The sequence below is a fragment of the Trachemys scripta genome, chromosome 13 (assembly GCF_013100865.1).
Source record: "Trachemys scripta elegans isolate TJP31775 chromosome 13, CAS_Tse_1.0, whole genome shotgun sequence".
NCBI lineage: Eukaryota > Metazoa > Chordata > Testudines > Emydidae > Trachemys > Trachemys scripta.
Window position 1 is genome coordinate 39481042 of NC_048310.1, and position 24204 is coordinate 39505245.

The following is a 24204-nucleotide window of genomic DNA, read 5'->3' on the forward strand; positions in this document are numbered from 1 at the left end:
CTGGGATGATTTAATTGGGGATTGGTCCTGCTTTGAGCAGGGGGTTGGACTAGATGACCTTCTGAAGACTCTTCCAACTCTAATCTTCTACGATTCTATGACACTTTAACATTACATGTAGAAAATAATCATGTATTACAATCAAATTGATTGAGAAATTGAACAATTCCATAGACGTTTGAAAGACAGTCTGGAGACAGCTATGCTGGAAAGAAAAGTGTGGACAACCTTCACTACGATTACTTTTAAATCTACAGGGCTACACGCCATGCCACAACACAAAAGTCACCTGCTGAATTATTACACGGTAGAGAGATGCATACTAAATTAAACATTGCTGGATTACATGGGCCTATATCTGATATATCATTGCTGCCGGATATCAGACAAACAGTTCAATGAAAACCACAAAAATATAAGATGCAGATAAATGCTGTGGGGTCAGGGAACTGAAATTCAAATGTGGCTTGTTTATAGAAGTATGAAAACCTGGAATGTTAGGAAAAGGAGAACCCAGGTTCACTTCCCCACTGAAAATTGTTTCTAAAAAGGACTATGACACTCTGTACTTCAGAGTAGCACTCTGGAACTCCCATATTCATCACTGTCATAGAATTATGATATGTTTTGTACAAAGTTTGCCTTGAGAGGTATCATTTTAAAAGTCTTGATCTGTTGAACATTAATATCCTGTTGGATTGTATGTGCTATCATGGTATAGGAAGTTATGAAGTTTTGCTATGTATGTGTTACTGAAATATGTTGTGAGGTTGGGAACACCCACAACCAACCTTTCAGGTGCAACAATGGAGGAGGCAGACAGGGGTTAATGGCTCATCAACACCCATCAAGGAAAGGATCTCAGAAACTGTATACAATGGAAACTTCTCAGAGAGAACACGTAGACAATGGAGACTGCTTGACCAATGGAGACTACCTGATCCCCACACCACAGCAAAGGATTTTTCCAACAAGCTGGAAGAAACTATAAAAGAGGGGAAGTGACATCATCACTTGGCCTCACTCCCCCGCACAACTCAACACCTGGAAACATGTTTGGAGGATAAAGACTTTGTATGTGGGAGGGCGGTTTCAGGCTGGAAAAGAGTCCCAGTCTGTGTATTAAGGAACTATACTATCCTGTTTAGTTTATAGAACTCAGATTGTGAATTTACTTTTATTTCTTAGGTAACCAACTTTGATCTCTACATTCGCTACCTATAATCACTTAAAATCTATCTTTCTGTAGTTTATATTTTACCTAAAACAGTGTGGTTTGGTTGAAGTGCTTGGGAAATCTCAGCTCAGTTTACATCGAAGCAGGGGCAGTCTGGGTAATGAACTTGTTCTGGTTAGGCTTCTGACCAGGGCAAGATGGTACAGCTCTGTGGTGCAATGCTGGGGAGCTGGGGGGGAATTGGCTGGAGCCTCCCTATTGTTGGTTCATGAATGACTGGGAGAAGCATTCATGTAACTCAGCTGGGTGTGTCGCTGTCTATGGATGGCTGTGTAAGGGTAGTGCCTGCCAGGGGTATGTGGCTTGACACAGCATCACAGTGTGAGGGGCACCCCATGTTGGAGGGACAGAGGGCTCAGTGGTCCCACAGTCCATGTTGCACCCCAGGGACCCCGTCACAAGGACCTCACGCTTACAAGCTGTCAGATGGTCAGTCTGGAGCACTATTCATCTTGCCCCTGCTTACTAAGACATAGTGCAATGTTTCAGACTATCTAACTAGCCCTTTGCTGCTGACAATACAGGATAACTGACAGGATATTGGGCCTGACGAATATGCTGTCAGAGTCTGACAGCCAACTGTACTGGCTAGAGACTGTGTTCTGTAATTATTAAAGGAACAGTCTTCTATTATAACTAGAATTCTAATTAAGTTACATAACTACTTCTTAAACAACAAGGAGTCTGGTGGCACCTTAAAGACTAACAGATTTATTAATAACTACTTCTTAGTTATTGTTTATTTGCTAATTACATTATTTATGTTTATTATAGTAGCAGGTTATTGGATTAGTATTACTGCCGTAAGATTGAGTTTGTTCTAAGACGAGGGAAATGTGGTGTTGTTAGATCCAGCATTGATTGCTGAGAGCTGTAGTCTTTGTTTAGAAGCCAACAGGAAACAGGAAGTGTAAATATGGGTGTTGCTTCATTGTTGTCGTAATAAACCTTGTTGGATTTCACCCTTTTGGTCTCAGCTTCCACTGCTCAGCAAAGAATGAGATAATATTCAGTTAGGTAATAAATACACCATGATCTCCCCAGGCAGAGCTGCCAAGCAGCTCCTGGCACCTTTTCACAATGAGGCTGCCAGAATGTGACTTAGGGCTTTCCTACACTAGGGGGGCTACAGTGGCACTCTAGCTATGCCGCTGCAACCCCATAGTGCAGATGCAGACTAAAGCGATGGCAGGGTTTTCCCATTGCTGTAGGTAATCCACCTTCCCAAGCAGCAGGAGCTAGCTCAATAGAAGCACTCTATTGTAATTCTTCACACCCCTGAGTGACATAGCTGTGTCAATCTACATTTTAAGTGTAGACCAGGCCTTAGAGCCTCTGGCCTTCTCTGCATGGGAACGTTGTATCAGTTTAAATTAAATTGGTTTTTAATCCAGTTTATTTAGATGAGTGCGAACTCCTATGTGGACGCTCCTACATCCGTTTAAAGCTGGGGTCTCAAACTCAATTTACCTTAGGGCCACTGCCAGTCCTCAAATCCTCCCAGTGGGCCACTAATGTCACTGAAGATGGTGCTCAGAAAAGAAAACGTTTATATTGTATTTTTTTATTTTGAGTTTCTTAGAAATAATAAAACTGTTATGCAACTTTATACAATTCTTCGCCTGCCAGAGAGTTTTTAGTGTTTGCCAGACACCTGGCAATGCTTCAGTTCTGTCAGTTTGTTGATGTTTGGCCTCAGTGACTGTGCAGTTGAAACCTTCAGGATTGCAGCAAGGTGTGCATCAGATAGTTGTGTTCGGTATTTTGACTTGTTTATATTCATTGTGGAAAAACGTGATGCTGCCTCGATGGCTGACTCTGCCCGGCAACTAATGATGCTGCCTCCATGGCTGATTCTGCCCGGCAACTAATGATGCTGACTCTGCCCAGCCATTAGTGGTGGTATCTCTGTCCCTCTCCCCCAGCCAATGGAAGCTGCAGGGGCCGCGCCTGCAGCAAACATTGCTGGCAGCGTGTCTGCATGCGTTTCTCCTCCGCAGGCCGCAGTGGGGAGGTTCTTGGGCCACAGATGGCCCGCAGGCTGGGACCTTGAGACCCCTGGTTTAGAGGCAGCTATCACTGGTTTAGTTAAACCTGTTCCAAACTGAGTTAAAATAAACAATAAAACAAAAGGCCTCTCTTACACAAAAATCAGTTTCATGTGGCTTTTTGCACCAGTTTAACTAGATGGTTTTCAACTTACACCTTGTGTTAAATCACTGCAGCTTCACAAGGTCTTTGTTTAGCAACGTAGTCACGAAAACCTGCAGCAGCCCATGGTGCTACAGCCCAGGTCTACCCTAGGAGTTTGTTCCTAGTAGCTATGCCAGAGTACACTGTCTTCAGATGTTGATAGATATTTGGCTGTGTGTGTGTTCTTTCAGCGTGCTTTCCAGCTCTGCGCAGATAGCAGAGACAGCAGGCTGTGATTGAACCACCCAATAAATTCACAGACTCGGTTTTCAGCAAAGGTACTTGGTCAGGTTTATTGCTGACGAGGCATGGTACTAATGCCCTGGCTCAATGGTTACAGGTACACTAACACATGTATGCCTGTGGCAATGGACCAGCTCAGTGAATGGCCCCGACTTTCCATTTTCCCCTCGGCCAGACAAAGACACCCTCTCTGAGATACATCTTTATACACAGATACAAACAAGTTACCCATTACTCCTGATGTACCAGGGTGCCACCCTCTGACGTATTAGGGTGCCACCCATTGATGTATCCAGGAGCCACCCACTACCTTGTACATGTTGGTTCGATCAAAAAATCTCTATCCATCATGCTGTCGTCTGGACTTTTTCCTTAAGATGGGTCAGCGTGTTCCTGTTCTCTTTGGGGAACGTGTTTGCTATCCAGATGTTCTGGTGCCACCTTTCTGGAATGTGTTTGCATATATTTGTGCCTAACACTACTTAGGAATGTGTGTTTCTGCAATATCAGCCCTATTCTTGCCCGATTCTGTCTGCTTGCAAGCAGGCAAAACCTGACTTTGCTTCTTTGCTTTATATCAACAAAACGACTTTAGTTCAGGCTAGGGTGACGAGACAGTGAAAAATCGGGACGGGGGTGGGGTGTAATAGGAGCCTATATAAGAAAAAGACCCAAAAATCGGGACTGTCCCTATAAAATCGGGACATCTGATCACCCTAGTTCAGGCCTCAGGCCTCACACCAGGCCTCTGATACAAGGGCTTATGTTTCAGGCCCTCTTCCTGCTACATAAACTATACCAGCAAAACGGTCCTGGTGGTTTATACCAGCAAAGTGACTTCGTACCACCTTATTTCACCCACCCTGAGCAAATCAAGTTTTATGGGGAATGGTCACAGCTTTGCCAGGATAACCGTATTTACACTAGGGGTATCTTGCTTTCTAGCATTGCCAGGCAACTGAGAGTATCTTCCTTATGAGTGTGCTACAGAATTCAGGAAACAGAGCAGGACCAGGGATATAAAGTTTAAACCAGAACTCTCGTTATAACATGACAAGATGGCTCCTACAAACTTTCAGCATACAGCCTCTGCGTGTATCTACTTCATGTGAGAGACCCCTGATAATGGGAGGCCTTCTGGTGATTAAACAACTAATTTTAAAGAGACTATAAATACAATATACTGCTGCATCACCCTTGCTTCATTCTTTAAACTTGTCCCAATAAATAACTGAACTTCTCAAACAAACAGGCCAGAGGCATGAGTAGAGAATTACAGCACTGAGTGCTGTTAAATCTTCATCTGCGTGGGTCTCAGACTGTTAACGCTTAAGCTGCTGGCACTTATTTTTACCACTGGCACAATCTGTCATGTCTGTATGTGGGGAGGGATAGCTCAGTGGTTTGAGCATTGGCCTGCAAACCCAGGTTTATGAGTTCAATCCTTGAGGGGGGCACTTAGGGATCTGGGGCAAAATCAGTACTTGGTCCTGCTAGTGAAGGCAGGGGGCTGGACTCAATGACCTTTTAAGGTCCCTTCCAGTTCTAGGAGATAGGATATCTCCATTAATTTATTTTATTTTTATTTATTTATGTCATCTCTGTAGACAATTGTCATACGAATCCTGGTCGCAAATGTACGTGTGTGAGAGAGAGAGCGCGGGGGGGGGGGGGGGGCGATAGGCCACCTGTCCTCCCCCCCCTTCCTAAGGCTATGGAGTAACTGCTCACCTGCTACTGCAACTTGGCACTTAAGGTTTCTAATCGTCAGCCCCTCATACATTCCATAGAGTCATAGATGTTAAGGCCAGAAGGCACTTTTATGATCATTTAATCTGACCCTCTGTATGACACAGGCCAGAGAATTTCTCCCAGTGATTCCTGCATCCTGCCCAGTAACTTATGGGTGAGCTAGAGCAATTCTTTATTAATTAATTTATTTTTAAGGAAGAGACTTACAATTCTGATTGAAGGACTACAGGAGATGGAGACTCCACCATGTCCCTTGTTCCAGTGATTTAAGTACATACATTGCGAAAAATTTTCAACATATTTTGTCTGGCTTCAACTTCCTGCCACTGGAATTGTTATTTCCTGGAGCTCACAGCCAGTTTAGTTGGGCTGCTCGCTCTGTTCAATGATACGCCTTATCATTTTATCCTGGAGGTCTCGAATGTGTTTTCCAAAAAAGTAACTGTTGTGCTATAAAGGAAGCCTATGATATGCAGGGGGTTAGATGAGATGCTCTATAGATCTCTTCTAGCTATAAAGTCTACTAATTTTGGAAACACTGAGTGTAGCATTGGGAGCCGCCTCTGATGTTTTACTGTCTAGCCGGCTTGCTTCCTAGAATGAAGACGCATTGAGTGGGGTGATCCACAGAGAGCAGCTCAAACCTTCAAAGTGTCAGGCCAGCAGCAGGACATTAGCACTTCAGGGGATGGGTGGGTGTGGCAGTGATATCACAAAGGCCTTTTGCAGGACCTGAGCCTATTGGTCAAAGGTGGTAGGGAGGTGGTGACCTCAGAGAGAGATGCTGACATCAGCGAGGCAGGACGGAGCGCAGGGCCAGGGAAACCTCAGAGACCCTGTGGCTTTGCTTCAGCAAGTCTCCTTCTAGAGGTCTCTCTTTGAGGACTGAGGGAGTATTAGGGTTCACGTATGTGAGTGCGAGGAGGAGCCTTTTTCGAGTTTTCTCCTTTCCCTTTAGTGATTTTACTAGAAAACAGACATCCCTGTTGAGAAGGTAACAGCCTCGGAGAGGTTCTCGTTCCCTTGCAGCAGGAGGACGTCACGGCCAAAGTGATGCACCAGCTCCGCATCATCCGGCACTTGCGTCAGGTGCCTGCGACACTGCAGGGGCTGTGCCTCTGAGGCCCTCAGCAACTCCCGCTCCCTACTGCAGGTACTGCTCTGCCTCACTGTAAATGGGGAGCTAGTGGAAGGGGAAATGGAGCTCCCTGGCACTCACTAAAAGGGAAAGTGGTGGATTCTCCATCTCTTGATGTCATTGAATGAAGACTAGATGCCTTTCTGGAATGTGTGTGCCCAAAAAGTNCCCTTGCAGCAGGAGGACGTCACGGCCAAAGTGATGCACCAGCTCCGCATCATCCGGCACTTGCGCCAGGTGCCTGAGACACTGCAGGGGCTGTGCCTCTGAGGCCATCAGCAACTCCCGCTCCCTGCTGCAGGTACTGCTCTGGCTCACTGTAAATGGGGAGCTAGTGGAAGGGGAAATGGAGCCCCCTGGCACTCACTAAAAGGGAAAGTGGTGGATTCTCCATCTCTTGATTTCACTGAATGAAGACTAGATGCCTTTCTGGAATGTGTGTGCCCAAAAAGTAACTATTGTACTATACAGGAAGCCCGAGACCATGCAGGATGTTAGAATAGATGCTCTAAAGGTCTCTTCTGGCCATAAAGGCTACTAATTTTATTAAAACTGATTGTAGCGTTGAGAGCAGCCTCTGATTTTTGATGAGTAGCTCAAACCTTCAAAGTGTCAGGCCAGCACTCTGTGCCGGCAACAGTCTTGGCATCCCTGGGTGGGCTCGAGGCTGAAATTTAGCCTTGCCCGGACCCCTTCGGAGGTCGACATATTGCGGCGACGACCGACGCCCAGCGCGCACCGGTGACTTTACCGGGGGCCTCGGCGGAGACGTGGTTTGGTCGACCCCGGAGGGCACAACCGTGCAACGCGCTCGAGCAGTGGAGAAGCAGCTGCGGGCGATGGTGGGGAACCGGTCCTGTGAATCAGGTAGGAACAGTCCAGTGGGGACTTTATCTGTCTTGACCTGGGGACGCCCAGTGTCTACCTGTCTTGAACTGGGGACGCCCAGTGTCTCCCTAGAGTATAGGGCAGGGACAAAGTACTGCAGGCAGGGCAAGGTGTACACCCTTGGAATGCATTCTAGCAAATTGGAAAGTGTTTGGCGCAAATCCAATAATTAAAAGTAAATTAAAAAGGTTCTGTACAGTAGACTGGCCTCAATATCAGCTAGAGGACCAGGAAAGGTGGCCACCGGAGGGATCACTTAATTATAACACGATCCTTCAGTTGCATCTGTTTTGTCAGCGAACGGGTAAATGGAATGAACAGATGTATGTACAGTTGTTTATGTTGCTAAGAGATAGGTCAGATATTTTGCAAAAGTGTAATTTGACTCCGACAGGTTCGGTAGTAGCTACTGTTAGTCCCCAGAACCCCCCCCCCACAGCTGTAATGGCAGGTCCGGTGTCCCCTTCGGCTATCACACCCCCACCATATAAAGACAAGGTGTCTCAGCTCCCAGAGATGCCCCCTCGGTGGGATTTTATCCGTTGATCACTGAGACCGTGGTGTCCAGACACGGCTCAGATAGGAATCAGGCCACTCTATGCAGGTTTACACCCATGTGCCTTTTAACCCGGTGGACCTAGCAGCCTTTAAGGCCCAGGCAGGGGAATTCTCTACGAACCCAAGCAAGTTTATCTCAGTCTTTGAAGGGTGCCTGGCTAGCTGTAAGCCTGACGGGAATGATTGTAATGTCCTTATGCGGACCCTGCTGTCTGAGGTGGAGCGTAATCAGGTTGTGTCTAAAGAAAAGGAAAAGAGGCAAGCGAAAATGATGGTTGCAGCAGTACAGGCCGGTGGCAGGGGAAAATTCCAGGAAGGTGGAAGGGGCCAGGCAATGAGAGGACGTGGGCGCCCTGGCTCACAGGAAAGGCGTCTGGGTCGCAACCAGTGTGCCAGATGCCGAAAGGAGGGACATTGGAAAAATAAGTGCCCCAAAATGGAAGGTACCCCTATAATGGCAGCGGAGAATCAAGAATAGGGGTGTCAGGGAAGACGGACTATCCTGCCCCCGAAACCCCGAGTAAAAATGCGGGTGGAAAATTCGGACATAGACTTTTTAATAGACTCTGAAGCTGAACGAACCCCCGTAAACCAACCCCTGCAGCTGCCTGTGTCAGAGTCCCTCACTGTGGTGGGTGCCACAGAAAAAGAAACCAAGTGTCCAGTATATGCCCCAGCAGAATGTGCTTTGGGAAACAGAACTCTATCTCACAGACTGGTTTACCTCCCCGATTGTCCAACACTTCTACTAGGACGGGACCTGCTTTGTCCCTTAGGTGCCACCCTGCATTTCACCCAAGATGAAATAAGCCTCACCTTACCCCCAGAGAATGTCTGGATAATGACCCTTGCAATTGAGCCCTCAGCCATGCAAGTCCCAGAGTGGAGCCAGTGAGAGGACAAAAGGAGGGTTAAAAAGCAGCTTTGCTGGACAGTGTTGGCCCAGGGATTTAAAAATTCCCCCACCCTTTTTGGCCAGGCCCTGTCCAAAGACTTGGAAAAGTGGGACAATGAGGACAGGGTCCTCCTCCTGCAATATGTGGATGACTTGTTAATTGCCGCTGTGGGTCTCACCCCTTGCCTTAAAGCCACTGTGAGCCTCCTGAACTTTGTTGGACTCCTCAAAAGTGGGTGTGCTCGTCCTGGTTTGTTGCTCCAAAGGTCTGTATAAAAGTTATTTTACTGGAAGGGTTATAATAGCAATGTATATGTGTTCATTGTTAAAAAAAGGTGTATAAGTAAAAAGTAAAAGTTTCCTTTGTAAGTTTAAAAAAAAGCCAAAAAAAAAGCAAAAAACAAAACAAAACAAGTTAACTAAAAATATATATCTATAGCTAGCAAGCTCAGTCCAAAAATAAGATGCTGGCCCCATCCAAGGACATTGTTCACAGCTAAGGCTTGGCTAACAACCAAAAAAAGGGGGGCCTAAATGTTCCCAAGCAACTATAAAATCTGCAAAACACTGCCAGGCATTAATGAAATGTGTTAGGTTTCTTTTCTCACAAATAAAAGAAGTGCTAACCAAAGACCCTAGCAGCCCTGCCATTCATTGAAACAAGGAGACTGAGTCTACGTAAAGTCCATCAACAAAAAACTGCTTTGGCTCCACACTGGAAAGGCCCTTTCCAAGTGCTGTTAACCACCAACACCGCTGTGAAGTGCCAAGGACTGCCCACCTGAACCCAGGCTTCTCACTGTAAAAAGACAAGGTGAAGTGCTAGTAACTCCCTTGTCCACTAACAGACCTACTGTGCCTTTGGATTTTTCTAAAAAAAGCAAAACCATTACAGGGTAATGTGCTAGTAACCTCTCCCCTGTATAATGCTAAACCACACTGTTTCAAAAAAAAAAAAAAAAAAGAAACACTTGCTTCATTAAAACCACAAAGTCCAGGAATTCCTGACTACAAAAAACATTAAAAACTGACCCTGGTAAAAAAACAAAGAATTATACGCTGGCAGGGAGGCTCTTACCCAGCTTATAAGTAAATATTTTCTAACCTCTGGATTTAAACCCCTGGCCTCCCAGGTACAGGCTGAATGTCTAGTCTGCCAAAAAAACAACCCTCGACCAGGAGTGTCAGAGCCACCAGCCACTCTGGAACCTACCCCAGGCCCAGGACTGGTTTGGCAAATAGACTTTACTAAGTTCCCCCAGACCCAAGAATTCAAATACCTTCTCGTCTTGGTGAATCAATTCACCGAATGGCCTGAAGCCTTCCCATGCCGTAACAACACTGCCAAAACGGTGGCTCTAAAATTTGTCAAGGAGATCATTCCCCGCTTCGGACTCCCCCAGTGAATAAAATCTGACAACAAAACACACTTCACATCCCAAGTTGTTCAAAAAAATATCGGATGCCCTGCAAATCCCCTGGAAGCTCCGCACTCCATGGCGACTGCAGGCTAGTAAAGTAGTGGAAAGCACAAATCAGACACTTAAGCGGCACCTCTCAAAGGTCTGCCAAGAGGCTTCTCTTAAGTGGCCTAATGCTCTACCCCTTGTTTTGCTCCGCATTCACGCTCTCCCAAAGGGCAGGTTAGGGCTCAGTCCCTTCAAAATTATGTTTGGAAGGGCATGGCCTATGAACGGTACACCGGTTCTGGCAGGGGAGTGGGAAATGGGGTGTGTTTTTTTATCTCAGTACATGTGCTCTCTGTCTGCTGTTCTCTGTTCTCTCCACAGGTATACCAGAGATTTGCAGCCTCTCCTGCTGGATGCCCCTGTCCATTCCTTGCAGCCAGGCAATTCCGTTCTCGTTCGGACCTGGAAAGACAAGCCTCTCCAAGAGAAGTGGAAGGAACCCCACACCATCCTGCTGGTCTCCCACACAGCAGCAAAGGTCAAGGGACACAAAAACTGAATTCATCACTCCCGTCTGAAGACAGTGCCCGCCCCTGAACGGTGAACCGTCCAGCCTACAAAAAAGGACTACCAGCGACGACCTGGAACTGTTATTCAAAAAACAATAAAATCTGCTAAAAATGCCCTGTGGTCTCTTTGGACAGTCGTAGCGCACTCCCCATGAAAACTCTAAGCGTTGGTTGTGTTTACTCTCACAGGGCCGGCCTAACCTGGTGGCCTGGTCCTTTTTGTTTTTAATCTGCCTACTATTAGTAATTGTTACTTTGTGAGTATTTAAAAAATTTTAATTGTTAGGCCCTAGGGTCAGCTGCCCAGCATAAGTTCAGGTCCAGGGTCTGCCACAGTGGTACTCTTTGCCATAGGAACACTCCTCTCGTTACCTCCTGTTTCCAGGAGGCACATGCGGAACAAAAAAAAATCCCTACTAACTTAAAAACAAACACCTATAAGTCCCTAAAAATTTGCTTTGCCCAAAAGTTTAACCTCTCTAACTGCTAAGTATGCTCCCAAATCCCGCACCACGCAGCAGGGTTACCCTGGAGGGTAGTTCCCCAAAATTGGTCAAATATCTGCAAAAAATGGTTCAGTAGGAAAAAAAATACCTCTGGTACCCCCTTGTCGCAAAACTGTACCATTAAATCCCAGTATGCATTAAGGGACAACCCCTGGCCGCCCCAGGCAGCGTAAATCTTTGTATGCCACCTCAAAGCCCATTTTTAAAAAAAAAACAGGTTGGGTATGATCCTCCTCCCATCCTATGGGGTGGGACGGCTAACCCAATTTTATCGTAGGCTCTCTGTGTTTCTCACCAAGTATGCCAATAAGACCTTAGCCATAAAAAAGAGCCTTAACTCAAAGCTATACCAGCTCCGGTTGCTGTCCGTGCAAAACAAACAGGCCTTAAATTATGTTTTAGCCTCCCAGGGCGGGGTGTGTGCCCTTATTGGAAATAAATGTTGAACTTATGTCCCAAAAAACTCACAGGACATTAACAAGCATGTCCTGTCGGCCAAACAGGCTTTCAAGCAGTGGAAGGCCCAGGAAAAAAACCCCACGGTTTTCAATTCCCTTTGAAGTTGGTTGCCCGACCTAGAAGAACTGGGGGGTGGCCTTGTGCGTCTCCTCCTCACAGGTGTGGTACTGTGCCTGGTCACCCTCCTCCTAATTGCTTGTTTTAAAATGCTCCTCTGTAAACTTTGTGCCCCCCGTTCCCCAAAAATCCCGGCATACCCTCTCATTAAAAACCCCAGCTTCATAGCACTCAATCGTATCTTGTCCACAAAATATGAGAAAACTCAGCCAAAGGCTTGTTGAGTATTCTCAAAGAAGGAAGTTGTTGACGTCACTAGGCATCACCCTAGGTAACTCGGAAGGGTAGAAGCAGGGCCGGCTCCAGCATTTCTGCCGCCCCAAGCAAAAAAAAAAAAAAAAAGCCGCGATCGGCCGCGGCAGTTCAGCGGCAGGTCTTTCGCTCCCAGAGGGGGTGAGGGACCTGCTGCCCCCAAATTGCTGCAGGTGCCGCCCCTCTCCCTTGGCCGCCCCAAGCATCTGCTTGTTAAGCTGGTGCCTGGAGCCGGCCCTGGGTAGAAGGCCACAAAGTGTCAATGAAGCCTTCCTACACTAGGCCTATATAAACCAAAATTCTTCCATGTTTAAACTCTAATCAACCTCAAAAGCCAGGTGCAATTGGAATATGTAAGCAACCAGTTATCTGTGTGCAACCCCCTGCTCACACCGGTATCAAGTGGTAATAATGAGGCCTGCATATTTCTAGCTAAAAAAAACGGTTTAAAAAAGTTACTAACAAGCTAGGCTTATAGCTGCCAAAAATAACTTAACTGCTTAAATGTAATCGTTATTTGCTTAGTATCTATTACTAGGAAAAAAAGGGGTAAAGGAAAAGGAAGGGAGGGAAAGGGGTGGGGGTAAAGCTTAACTGCAAAATATATATATAAAAAAAAACGGTTTCTGTTAGTGTGCTTAATTTAAAACGTGCCTGTCTCCTAGCACCGCTTTGGGATCCCAAATAAACTTTGTTTGCTTCCCCCCCCCCCCCCCCCCCCCCGGTGTGTTTATTGGCGCGAAGCACACCGGGCAACGAACCCCGCTGTTGCTGTCCTCGGGCACTCTGTGCCGGCAACAAGCTCATTAGTTTGCCACTTCATCAAAGGAAAGTGGACATGTGCCATGCTTTGTAACCGGAGCAGATTCCCCACACGCTTCAGACAAACTCACTGGTAAGGATAAAATGTGAAAATAAGTTTATTAATGACAGAGATTTTAAATGATTAGAAGTGTTGGGCATAGAGGTCAAAGCTGGTTACATAAGAAAAATAGAATCTCAGTCTAAATTCTAACTTGAACAGACTGAGCAAGATTTGAATCAAACAGCTTTTCTCCCCTCGCTGGATGTTCCAGGCAGTTTACAGGCTGAATTCCCTTCTCAGCCTGGGACCAATCTCCCCAGTTCAAAGTCTTTGTCCTCCAAACCATCCTCCAGGTGCTGAGATGTGGGAGGAGAGAGGACAAGTGGTGAGGTCATTGACCCTCATTTATACTTTTTCTCCAGGTGTTAGAAAGATCCTTGCTGTGACGTGGGGGTTAGGTAGTCCCGTTGTGTACATGCCCACTCTGAGGAGTCTCTGGGAGAGTGGATTCTTCTTGATGGGCCCTCAACACATGTCTGACAGGTCTGGATGTAAATCTGTCTTGTCAATGTTAGCTGCTCCTTTGTTGCCAGTGAGGGGCTAGTTGTAGGCGTTTCCCATTACCACAGATTTCAGTAAAAAACCTATAGCAATACTTCATAACTTCACATACACTAATAGTACCCACAATTCAACAGGGTAGTAATATTCCACTGATCAAGACTTTTTAAATGATACCTCACAAGGTATACTTTGTACAAAACATACCATAATCATATGTAAGAGTATGTGGCCATCCTGCACTGTCAATCTCTGAGGGCGGCCACGCCTCCTCACTGGCACGCACCTGTCAGGGTGATCTAAAAGGGGGAATTAGTAGCTCCTAGTGTTCAGGCCTTCAGGCAGGGCACAGCAGTAGAGAAGTCAGTGAGCCCTGGCCCTCAGTCAGGGTTAGGTAGGGGTAGCAAATAGTCTACCCCTCAGTATGGCTGGAGTCCTCTTCAGGCTCCAGCAGCAAATGGGATGCATCTGTCTCTGCTGATGACTCCAGCCCATCTGAGCTGCAGGGCCAGCCTTTTATACTTCCTCTTCCTGTCCAACCCCTATGCTTCCAAGCCAGTGGCTCTCAAACTTTTGTCCTGGTGACCCCTTTCACATAGCAGCCTCTGAGTGCGACCCCCCCTTATAAATTAAAAACACTTTTATATATTTAACACCATTATAAATGCAGGAGGCAAAGCGGGGTTTGGGGTGGAGGCTGACAGCTTGTGACCCCCCCATGTAATCTCATGACCCCCTGAGGGGCCCCAACCACCAGTTTGAGAACCCCTGTTCCAGAGGGCAGGGCATGGCCTGCCTGGCTCTGCACAACAGGTGTCGGGTTGTGGTCCCTCCCTGTCAATCTCAGAGGGAGGCTACACCTCCTTGCATCATATCACAGTAGTGAATATGGGGTACCAGGGTGCTACCTTGAGGTACAGAGTGAAAGACATGAAAGAAGCTATGGAAGTGATTTATGAGGATGATGGTTCAGCTGAATCAGAAGTTTCCATGCAGCAGCCCTGCTAGATTCTGGTGTTTTACTCTTGAGCCACTAGGTGGGGCTACATTTCTACCAGTATTTCAGTGGTTCCCAAACTGGGGTTCGTGAACCCCTGGTGGTTCGTGAAATGTTACAGGGGGTTCTCGGGAAAAAATTCCCTAATGGCGGATAGGGCAGCACGGGACCAGTAGCCCGGAGCCTCTGGACTTCCAAGAGCTAAGCAGATCAAAGCAACCATATCTATCAGACTGAGGAGATTTAAACTTCAAGACTCATAAGAGATGGAAAGGGCGGTGGATATTTTTTGCTGTTTTTAAAATTAAATAGGCAGCTAGTATTGTTTTAAAAATTATTATGAAGAACAAGTTTAAGCTTTGTTGTAACGTGTGTTGTTTGCTTGAACTGCAGTTGGCTTCTTAGATACCTTCATGCTGTTTCACATCTGATACTTCTTGATGAAATATAGGAGCCTTGTCTTATAACAAGCTTATTCAAAGTGATACAAGCTACGAAAGTGAGATCTTGGAAGAGTGTAGCCATTTTCATGATGTAATAAAAATACTGTAATGATTAATAATAATAAATAGTGTGTAATAAGCATGTCATAAAAACAAATTTTATATTTCTAAGATCACGGCTTTTATAATTTATACTCAGGTAAAGGAGAAAATCCCTGGAAATATTCATTTTTAGGAGGGGGTTCACGAGACTTGACATTTTAGTGAAAGGGGTTCACAGGTTGTTAAAGTTTGGGAACCACTGCAGTATTTCAACCACTGCAACCAGAACTAACAGGAGATGGGGAAGTAGAAATAATTATTCTGGAGAGTCAGAGCAGGTCTGGGGTGTCTGTGAAATCATGAACAGCAAAGAAGTCCCTGTGAGTGGAAAATTGAAAAACGTCCCCTACATAATTCACTATCCAAGTTCATGGGGAGTGATGAAGAAAGCAACAGCGAGAGGTTATGAGTAAGGCTGTGACTTTCAGCCGGCGGTGACCGGGAGCTGCAGGGTCCAGCGGGGACCCCCGGAGCTGCTGGTAGTGGTGGAAACCCCGAGCTCCTGGCTGCCCCGGGCGGCAGGGGAACCTCCGAGCTCCCGGGAGCCCCGGGCAGCAGGGAGCCCCGCAGCCCCCAGCTGCAGGCTTCAGGTGGGGTGGGAACCCACAGATCCCCATTTTGTCAGGGATATTTTTTAGTAAAAGTCACGGACAGGTCACGGCTTCCGTGAATTTTTCTTTTCTGCCCGTGACCTGACAAAAATACCCCTGACGAAATGTTAGCCTTAGTTATGAGACAACCTCTTGGCTCCTGTCTGTCTTACCTGAGACATCAAACAAAACAGTATAACAATGGGACATTCACACCATCCCATATATATGGTACGTCACCCCTGAGCATGCTGTATCCCAATGGACTATGGATTCCTAAGGTCAATCTCCACTCCAATATAACCATCAACCGGTACACCCATTACAACACAGCTATCATTCTGGAACACAATGATCCATGTTTGAACACTGTTGAGGAGACTGGTCCTGTCCACAACTGTAGCATGGACACAAGATGGAGCTATTATTTAAGCCAGGGGTAGGCAACCTATGGCACACATGCCGAAGGCGTCACAGGAGCTGATTTTCAGTGGCACTCGCGCTGTCTGGATCCTGGCCACCAGTCCGGGGGGCTCTGCATTTTAATTTAATTTTAAATGAAGCTTCTTAAACATTTTAAAAACCTTATTTACTTTAACATACAACAATAGTTTAGTTATGTATTATAGACTTCTAGAAAGAGATCTTCTAAAAACATTAAAATGCATGACTGGCACGCGAAACCTTAAATTAGAGTGAATAAATGAAGACTCGGCACACCACTTCTGAAAGGTCGCCGACCCCTGATTTAAGCTCTTGCACCATGGCCCCAACAGGACTGGTTTCCCTTTGCAAAAGGGAGGGTGGATTATCAGCAGGAGATTGAAAACCTATAAACTTCTAGCCTCTGTCTACACCGCAAGTCTACCCATATGTCTATGACACCATCTGACCTGGTTATAGCAATCCTGCGGGAATTGTATCTAGTCAGCAGCTTGTCTGCCTCACAACTATGTCTGAGCTGTGCTTGTGCATCCCCAAATAACGGTTTGTATCAGTGCATTCTGGGAGAATCCAGACAACTATCTCCTAGTGCCTCAGTAGGGGATATAGCATTCAGTAAACATGTGCAAGAAGCAGCCCCAGCAGCACGAGGCAAGACGTCCTACTGCACAGAAAGCTGGGAGGACAGAAGCATGGCTGTGCGGTTGCATTTGAAACAGGCACAGAGACACAGCTCTGGTTTGCTGGGCAAGTCACATGCCTCCTGAAATGCAATGGATCACAGATTTGGGTAAATACACAGATTTTAAAGAGAAAACCCAGGAATTTGGTGGACATCATGGACCCCTTTGGGGCTGGCAACCCTGGTTTAAGAACCTCTCCCATCCTGTGCCGACACATGACAGGGCATAAATTGGTGCCTCTTGCAATGGAACAAGTAGCTTGCTCCAGCTGTTTGGAACTGCTACCCTCCAAGCCTCCCCCCACACACACACACACCCCCAACTCAATGTTGGCTCTAGGCATTTTCAAATGAATTAGACCAGGACAAGTGAGGGGCATAGTTTTTCCTTTGAACTGGATAAAAGTGACAGTGAATATGGTGGTGCCAAGCCATGGCCATAGCTATACGATGTGGCAGACCAGTGTTCCTGCCTTTTCTCAAGAATACATGAGTACTGAGTCATCCTAAAGATCAGATACAGCCTCATCCTGGGTTGGGCCTAAGTTCTGGAGGAGCTCTCAGCTTTGCAGCCTTTCTTACCGTGAGTGGCTATAGAGAGCGGGCAGGGTAGTCACTGGAGGGGCTATACTGACAACGCTCATCCAGGGCAAACTGCAAAGAATAGGGCAGATGATCCCCCAAACTGGTAGTTTAGTCTAATAATTAGACTCACCAAGCCAGTAACCAAACAGCTCCTGTAATACCACCATCCTTTGGCTCCCACCCCGACAGCCAAGTCGGATATAGTGAGTGTTACTGAAAACCTTATTTACTATACATAAAGTTCTACCAATCCCAAGAGGTCAGACACATTGCTCCCCAGGTCAACGAATATTTCAGATTTTACCCAAATACACGCTTACAGCCAATCCTGATTAACTATATCTAAGATTTATTAATAAAAAAGAAAAGAAAGAGAGTTGCTGTGGTCAAAAATCATTATACATACAGATAGGAATAGAGTTCTTAGGTCAGTTTCATAGAGAAAATGGTGAGGTTGCTGATCTGTAAAAATCCTTCTAGAATTAATTTAAGAGGTTATAATCCAATAGGCAGTCCAAGTGAAGAGTTGGTTCAAATTTGCCCTGAAAATTGAAGGGATAATCCAGAGTAGATCTGGAGACCTCAGTCTTATGGGTTTAGACTTTTCCTGTCAAAGTTTCAGCAGCTCTGGTACAGCAAGAATCAGGTCCGCAACTTTCTTTATAGCTGAAAGTTGTCAGCCAATGATCACAGTAGGCGCTCTTTGGATGAAGACTAGGCAATGTACACCGTTGCTTTGAAGCTAATCTGTTGCCTAGGCATACGCTGGGAACTAGTTGCATTTGTTAGCATAAGGCAAACAACTGTTCAAACCGTTCACAGGTCGTCTACTACAAATTTCAAAGAGAAATGAAGCCAATAATATTATTACACCACAAATTCCATCTAAATGTTAATATCCCCCTTTGATCTCTGAATCAATAGCATATAGTAGTGAAACACTGTAGACAGGAACAGAAGTTTAGCGTCTACAAGCTAGTTGGATCACATGGTTAAACTTCTAACAAGATACAGGTAAACACAGATAAATACAATTAGTATCTGCTCCTTAATTCTCTAACAATATAGGCCTGCATTTCAAGGACTCTGGTCTATTTAACATGGCTTTGCTAATTATCTATAAGGAATGGCCCTGTTTATCATTTCAACACTCTTCTAATATATTCGTAAGGGTTGTTTTCAGGTCACGCAGCCTGATGGTTGCTTAAGCCTTGCTGGCTCAGTGTCACAGCAGTGTTCTCTAAGTTTACATGTTAAGAACACTTCTTACCAGTGGAATTTTTCTGGTAACCCAGAGCTAAGTGCTGGACCACTGTTTAGGTGCCCCCCCAAACAGGTACACACTGGTGGCAAATGCAGCATCACTGCTCACCTGTATGTCAGGTAAGGCCCTGTCCCACTGTAGATTGGCCCTGCCAGGACCAGGAGTAATCTGCACAGTTGCCATGAATTTGTGGACCATGTTCCTGACTCCTAGGCCTTACCACAGAGCCTCCCTACACAGTTGCAGAAGGACTGAGGAATGGCCCCACTATGAATCTGGGCATGGCCAGAGTCAGGGCAGAAAAGTTCTGCTCCCACTCAGCCTGCAGCATTTCAAGAGTGCAGGTATGTGCAGCATCCAGGCTGACCAGAGCCTGTGGATTTGAGCCATTTTCAAATGACAGAGTCTTGCTGAACTTCTGGGAACCCCAGTCCCCAGGTTCTTAAAGGAAGCAATTCATTGTGGTTCTGGTGTCAGACTGGTGGAGTTGCTGGGGATTTTCTAGTTCTCATTTTTTTTAAAGCATATCTATCTAACGATTCAGGCTGTCCACACGCATCCTATGGCGAACACAGAACAGGGAGCTACGGACTCTCCACCCAAAGGTTTTCAGACTGTTCCTTCCTCTCCCTTCCACATCCCCATTGCCTGCCCCTAGTACGTTAGAATGTTCACTTGTCAGCCGTGAGATCAGTCTCAGTGAAGGTACTACCAGCCCCAGGTACACACAGGAGCGGGCTGCTTCGGCAGCCAGGAGGCAATGCACAAAATCTCTTCTCAGTTGCCACCAGAGCTCCTCTAAGGATGTCCCTTTTGGGTGCTGTCACCTGTGCACCCCCGCATGGCAGCAGATGGCTCTGCAACTGCTGACTCATTTTCCTCAACAGGGCTTTCAGCCCATTCTGGTGGCTTCTGGTTCAGCCCTCTGGCTAGATCACCAGAACACTTCAATCCCCACCCCACCCAGGGCAACAGAATCCTAAGTAACAGTTTCACATCAAACACAAAACCAAGGCGTTCTCAGCTCCTGAGGTCATTCAGACACCTGTTCTCTGGGCTCAGCTCTCAGGCCTAGGTCCTCAAAGGTATTTAGGCTCCTAACTTCCATTGACTTCAGTGGAAGTTGGGAATCTAAATCATTTTGATGATCTGGGCCTCAGATCCCACCCTTCCCCTCAAGTGAGGTGCCCTCTGCCATTGCCCAGCATAACAACCATCAGCAAGTCCCTGATAAACCCAGACTGGCCAGTTTCAGGCCTGCCTTCCCTCCAGGGGGACTCTGACCAGGCAGAGTCCTACCCAGCCAGACTTCTCTCCCCAGGTGGGAAGCACACCAAAACTGAACAGTCTCTCCCCTTTTTAGGCCCTTCCTACAGGTCTGTGATAAATAAAGGGGGGGGGGGGGGGATAGCTCCAGGGCCGTCCTTAGGCATATGCAGCATATGCAGCTGTGTAGGGCACCATGAAATTTGGGGCACCAAATTGCCCCAAATTTCATGGTGCCCTAGGCAGCTGTGTGCTGCATATGTGGCAGCACCAGCCCCGCAACCAGCCCTATCCCCCCTGGGCTGCACCCACTTCAAGGGGCAGGGCCGTCCCTAGGGGGGTTTGGGGCCCCGGGCAATTCTCTCTGCCCCACCTCTTACCTTCCCCCCCCTGCTCCACCCCCGGCCTGCCCCCATTCCACCTCTTTCCCCAGCGACCCCGCACTCACCGGCAGCGGCGGGAAGCAGAGCCACGCGGCCCCAGACCGTTCCGCTTCCCTTGCCCTGGCCCTGGCCCCAGCTGTGTCGCTCGGTGGGCGGGGATTAGGGAAAGGTTCCCCCCCATGACTCGCCAGCAGCGGGAAGCGGAGGCCCATGGCTGGGAGCTGGCTGGGACCGCGTCGCTCTGCTTCCAGCCGCCGGCGAGTGCGGGGGGCGTCCTTTCCCCAACCTCTACGCACTCACCGACAGCGGGAAGCGGAGCGCTGTGGCTGGGAGCTGGTGGAGTAGAGCGGGCTGGGGCCAGGCCGCTCTGCTTCCCGCCGCTGCCGGTGAGTGGGGTGGGGGGTCCCTTCCCCGAAGCCCCCTTCCCCGAGCAACACGGCTGGGGCCAGGGCGAGGGAAGCGGAGCGGGCTGCTCCCGGCCCCCTGCTAATCCCCTGGGCCACTTTGGGCTTCTGGGGCCCCCAAAAGTGCCCCCCACAGCTCCTGCCTCCCAGACCCAGGTTTATTTCTGTTTATTTTTTAAGGCTCATGGATCTCCTCTGTGCTAGCCCCTGATGCTTTTGTTTGCTTGTAACCTTTAAGCTGAACCCCAAGAAAGCTGTTTTGGGTGCTTAAATTTTGTAATTGTTTCTTTTAAGATCTAGCAAAAGCCTAAGTTCCAAATGTATTTTTCCCCTCTTTGTTTTTAATAAAATTTACCTTTTTTAAGAACAGGATTGGATTTTTGTGACCCTAAGAGGTTTGTGCATGTTGTTTAATTAGCTGATAGCCACAGCTAATTTCCTTTGTTTTCTTTCTCAGCTCTTCCCTGGAGGGGGTTGAAAGGGCTTCAGGGTGCCCCACAGGGAGGAATTCCCAAGTGCTCCTTCCTGGGTCCCAGGGGGGGTTTTTGCATTTGGGTGATGGCAGCGTTTACCAAGCCAAGGTCAGAGAGAAGCTGTAACCTTGGGAGTGGCAAGTATGAATATTGAAAATCCTTGTGGGCAGGGCCGCCCAGAGGATTCAGGGGGCCTGGGGCAAAGCAATTTCGGGGGCCCCTTCCATAAAAAAAGTTGCAATACTATAGAATATTATATTCTCGTGGGAGCCCCTGCAGCCCTGGGGCAAATTGCCCCACTTCTCCCCCTCCCCCCCAGGTGGCCCTGGGAAAAATAAACATTTAAAAACCTTCCGCATCTTGGCACAAACCCAGTTTTGAGAAAACTTCTTTTCAAGTCACCTTTACAAGGTATCACTGGTTCTCAGCATCAGCTAGTGCTAAAAGGCACTAAAGCTCATTAAAAGGGTTGGACAAATATTTTCCGTCAAAACTTTTTTTGGATCGAAAACGAGAGGTTTTTAAAAAGCAGAAAAAATCATGGACCATGTCTGCTTTCCTTCCAAATTTGTTGTGGTTTCTTTAATCGAAAAGCTGAAATTAGTCTGCCAAAACCTGAACATGGTTTGGGGTTTCAGAAATGTGTGGCCAAATATTTGCTGCTTGCTGTGTTTGATTGTTTAAAGAAACAATAACAAAATTCTGCTTAAAAAAAATCCCAAACTTTTGAACCACCTCAGCTTGTGACCGAACGCCTGAGCCCATCCAGTCTGAGATTTTCCAGGTTTCTGATACTCTGCTGGCTTCCTTGACTCATATCTGTCTCCAGAACGTCGGGTTCATTTAGGTTAGAACATAAGAACATAAGAATGGCCGCACTGGGTCAGACCAAAGGTCCATCCAGCCCAGTATCCTGTCTGCTGACAGTGGCCAATGCCAAGTGCCCCAAAGGGAGTGAATCTAACAGGCAATGATCAAGTGATCTCTCTCCTGCCGTCCATCTCCACCCTCTGACAAACAGAGGCTAGGGACACCATTCCTTACCCATCCTGGCTAACAGCCATTAATGGACTTAACCTCCATGAATTTATCTGTTTCCTAGAGACTGGCTCCATGGGGTCCCTCACAAACGGGAGACGGTTACTGTGGGTTTCTCCTTAGTATAGCTTAGGTACATACTCCACAAACTGAGCATTTGAGCTTGTTCCAGAATCTGGGATGAGTCTATGTTGTGAAAACTGAAATGCTCAAAATAGCACATGCATGTGAATGGACACAGGGTGCTAAAATTAAATTAACCCAGGGGTTCTCAAACTGGGGGTCGGGACCCCTCAGGGGGTCACAAGGTTCTTACTGGGGGTCGCGAGCTGTCAGCCTCCACCTCAAACCCCGCTTTGCCTCCAGCATTTATAATAGTGTTAAATATTTAAAAAGTGTTTTTAATTTATAAGGGGGGGGTCGCACTCAGAGGTTTGCTATGTGAAAGGGGTCACCAGTACAAAAGTTTGAGAACCACTGAATTAACCCCTCTGGAGCCTCGGGGAATGCAGGGGAGGGGGATCTCCCTTGGTAGAGTTGGGAAGGAGGTAGGTGGTGTATGATATTGCTCTTCTCATGTGATCCCTCCCCCATGGCTCTCTTGGCTCTATCACTGTTAATCTAAAGTGGCTAATTTGAAATGAAGCTCCCCTCCCCTGACATGACTCTCCCTATGGCACTGAAATGAAATGTAGACTATAATTTGGTATTTGAGAAGTGAAAGGGATGGTAGCCCTAAGGGAAAAGAGAACAGCTTGGCTCTCTGTGTTAAATAGTTGTCTGCAAGCCTCAAACTGCTAAATGAGCTTTAGGGTAGGGAAGGCTGTGCCTCCCCAAACAGCCTGGCCCTGCCCCCTATCTGACCCCCACCCACTTCCTGCCTCCCTGACTGTCCCCCTCAGAATCCCCGACCCATCCTGCTCCTTGTCCCCTCACCGCCCCCACCACCACCACCTGGGACCCCACCTCCCCAACCCCCCCTGTCCCCTGACTGCCCCGACCCCTATCCACCCCCCCGCCGAGTCCTGATAGACCCCCAGAACGCCCACGATCCAACCCCCCATTCCCTGTCCCCTGACTACCACCCCCCCAGCAGCGCTGTCCAGGGCTGCTCCTGGGTTACCGCCGCCTCTCCCCTCTCTCGGAGCCTCAGTGTGCCACGTCCAGGAGCTGCCCTGGCCCCTGGACAGCGCTGCAGCGGCGTGGTTCCGGCGGGACCGGAGCTCATAGCCCCGCCCCCTTACCACGCAGCTCTAACTCAGTGGGAGGAGCTCAGGCCCTGCTGGAGCCACGCCGCTGCAGCGCTGTCNCCCCCCCCCCCCAGCAGCGCTGTCCAGGGCCGCTCCTGGGTTACCACCGCCTCTCCCCTCTCTCAGAGCCTCAGCACGCCATGTCCAGGAGCTGCCCTGGCCCCTGGAGAGCGCTGCAGTGGCGTGGCTCCAGCGGGACCGGAGCTCGCAGCCCCACCCCCTTACCACGCGGCTCTGACTCAGTGGGAGGAGTTCAGGCCCTGCCAGAGCCACGCCACTGCAGCGCTGTCCAGGGCCGCTCCTGACGCGGCGCGCTGAGGCGCCGGGGGATGGGGGATGGGGGAAGGCGGAGGCGGGGCCGGGGAAAATTGCCCCATTTGCCCCCCCCCCCCCGCTCTGGGCGGCCCTGCTTGAGGGCCCCGACCTTCTGCACTTGGATTCAGTGCAGATTCAGCCTTGACAAGGTCTGACACCAGTACCTGTCTTCTGGGCAGGCAGGCTTCACTGTGCTTTCTGCCCTTCGTTAACCCTTTTCTGCCCATGTGCGGTTTGTATGCTCCATCACAATACAGCATCTCCTCCCTGAATTCAGAGATCTTATTCAATGGGTTAAACTCACTCTAATTCGCTCCTTAGGAAATGTTCCAGAAACTCAGAAAGTAAAATGTACCAGGAACTGTGAACAGTTTGAGAAGCTCTTT

The 24204-nt window shown here is 47.8% G+C and overlaps 1 long non-coding RNA gene across 1 annotated transcript in view; it reads left to right on the forward strand.

Moving 5' to 3' along the window:
* LOC117886863 overlaps positions 1 to 1421 on the forward strand; it is a 37288-nt gene extending 35867 nt beyond the window's left edge. The window contains exon 4 of the long non-coding RNA XR_004648072.1: positions 258 to 1421. This is a non-coding gene — a long non-coding RNA (uncharacterized LOC117886863). The remainder of the gene's footprint in view (positions 1 to 257) is intronic.
* The last annotated feature ends 22783 nt before the right edge of the window (positions 1422 to 24204 follow it).